Source organism: Trichosurus vulpecula, chromosome 2, assembly GCF_011100635.1.
Source record: "Trichosurus vulpecula isolate mTriVul1 chromosome 2, mTriVul1.pri, whole genome shotgun sequence".
In the NCBI taxonomy this organism is placed as follows: domain Eukaryota; kingdom Metazoa; phylum Chordata; class Mammalia; order Diprotodontia; family Phalangeridae; genus Trichosurus; species Trichosurus vulpecula.
Genome location: NC_050574.1, coordinates 234,841,672 through 234,844,470, shown reverse-complemented (window position 1 = coordinate 234,844,470; position 2,799 = coordinate 234,841,672). Strand labels below are relative to the sequence as shown.

Genomic DNA, 2,799 nt, shown 5'->3' with positions numbered 1-2,799 from the left:
AAATCTGAGCTTTCCCACTTTTACCTGCGAAACCATGGAGAAGTCACTTAGCCTCTTCAGTTTCCTCATAAGTCAAACAATAGGGATTCTTTAGGTAGATACAATCAAAGGATCTTTCTGTCTCTAAGAATATATAATTCTAAAGGTCCTCTATACTACTACATAAAATTCACTTCAGCTTTTCCGTGCTGCCCTGAAGAAGGTTCCATGTGGTGGTGTTCTCGGTTTCCGTGGTAACTTTGAAGGGAAACTTTCACAATGTCCGGAGACCTGGATGTCTTGCAGATGAAGGAGGAGGATGTCCTCAAATTCCTTGCTGTAGGACACCATTTGGGTGGCACCAATTTGGACTTCCAGATGGAACAGTATATCTACAAAAGAAAGAGTGATGGCATCTACATCATTAACTTGAAGAGAACTTGGGAAAAGCTTCTGTTGGCAGCTCATGCCATTGCTGCCATTGAAAACCCCGCCGATGTTAGTGTCATCTCATCCAGGAACACTGGCCAGTGAGCTGTTCTGAAACTGCTGCTGCCACTGGCGCCACACCTATTGCTGGACGTTTCACACCAGCCATCTTCACTAACCAGATACAGGCAGCTTTCAGGGAGCCTTGCCTATTGGTGGTCACTGATCCTCGGGCAGATCACCAGCCTCTGATAGAAGCATGGTATGTTAACCTCCCAACCACTGCGCTGTGCAACACAGACTCTCCACTTCGCTGTGTGGATATTGCCATTCCATGTAACAACAAGGAGGCTCACTCAGTGGGTCTGATGTGGTAGATGCTGGCCCGTGAAGTCCTGCGTATGCATGGTACCATCTTTTGTGAACACCCATGGGAGGTTATGCTGATCTTTACTTCTACAGGGATCCAGAGGAGATTGAAAAGGAAGAGCAGGCCACAGTTGAGAAGGCAGTGACAAAGGAAGAGTTTCAGGGTGAATGGACCACCCCCGCCCCAGAATTCACTGCTACTCAGCCTGAGATGGCGGATTGGTCTGAGGGAGTACAGGTGCCATCTGTGCCCATTCAGCAGTTCCCCATCGAAGATTGGAGTGTTCAACCCGCTACTGAGGACTGGTCTGTGGCTCCTACTGCTCAGGCCACTGAGTGGGTAGGAACCACCACAGAGTGGTCTTAAGTTTTGACCCAGATGCTCTAACGGTGTTGGAAAAATGCTGATGGAAAATAAACATTGGTTTCTTACAAAAATAAAATTAAAAAAAATAAAATTCACTTCAAGATTTGGTAAGGCTATTTTGTCAGTCTGTTATGCTAAGCCAGTACCCACTTTGTTTTTGATCATTTTTTTTAATTACATGTAAAGACAAATTTTAACATTCATTTGAAAATTTTGAGATCCAAATTTTCTCCCTCCTCTCCTTCACATCCCCATAAGCCAGCAAACACTTTGATATAGGTTATGTATGTGCAATCATATAAAATATATTTCCGTATTATTCATGGTTCAAAAGAAGAAATAGATCAAAAATAAAGTGAGAATAGTATGCTTCAATCTGCATCCAGACTCCGTCAGTTCTTTCTATGGATGTGAATAGCAATTTTCCTCATGTGACCTTTGGAATTGTCTTGGATCATTGTGTTGCTAGGAATAGCTAAGTGTAATGGTAAGAAGGGTGGGACTTCTTTACTGTTTCCTCTTTTGGAATGCTAAGGCAATCAAATGCATTTAATGAGTCTTGCCTTTGTTTGAATGGGGCACATAAAGCCCCATTTTTGTTGTCTTTTGTTTTGGAGTGTTTTTCAGCACTGAGATAATCAAGTACCTTTGATGAGTCTTGCCTTTCAAATGTAATGGCAAACAAAGTGGGGTCTTTTATTTGGGAGTGCTTCTCAGCACTGAGGCAATTGGGTGTCTTTGAGTTGTGCCTTTGTTTGAATCAAGTCATTGATTGGAAACAATGTATATGATGTGGTGCTAGTGATTAAAGATCTTTCCCACACTCCTTTTGCTAAGTAGAGCCCTCAGGGCCCTGAGCAGGTTATATGAGCTCTGAAATTGGTGTTTTTCTTTTGGGGGTACACTCATTGGAAGAGTGTTGGTGATTTGGCCCGATGAGACTCTGGGTAAATGTAGGAGCTCCCACCTCCTTTGAAAACCCAGATGTTGGTGCCTCTCACTCTGGTAACTATGTATATTATGTCCTGGTCAGACAGCTGGAGGCTTGTCTGTTGATTTCTGTGTGTTATTTGCTTGTAATTTCTGTTTGTGCTTTCCCTGAAGTTCAGGATCCTGACTTTTTCCCCTGAACTAAGTGAATGATACATGTATGTTTAATTAAAGTGAGATTATTAACCCCTTAAAGTTGCTTTCCTTAGAAAAGCAGAACAAACAACCTGTGCTAGCAGCCCTCCTGTGTGCTCTTGTTGTTGGTCTTGTTCTTGGTCTATCACCTCCACAGCAGCTGCTAGAAACATAGGTGTGACACTCAATCATTCATAGTTGATCAGCTATAATGTTTCTGTTATTGTGTACAATGTTCTCCTGGTTCTGTTCACTCCACTCAGCATCAGTTCATGTAAGTCTTTCCAGGTTTTTCTAAAATCTGCCTGTTCATCATTTCTTATAGCACAATAGCATTCCATTACATTCATATAACACAACTTGTTCAGCCATTCCACAATTGGTATGCATCCCCTCAATTTCCAGTTTTTTGCCACCACAAAAAGATCTGCTACAAATATTTTTGTACAGGTAGGTCTTTCCCCCTCCCCTTTTTTTGGATGTCTTTTAGCAGTGGTATTACTGGATGCACAATTGGGTATGCACAATTT

The 2,799-nt window shown here is 42.3% G+C and overlaps 1 pseudogene; it reads left to right on the top strand.

Moving 5' to 3' along the window:
• Window positions 1–258: 258 nt before the first annotated feature.
• LOC118838996 lies at window positions 259–1,144 on the top strand (annotated as a pseudogene).
• The last annotated feature ends 1,655 nt before the right edge of the window (window positions 1,145–2,799 follow it).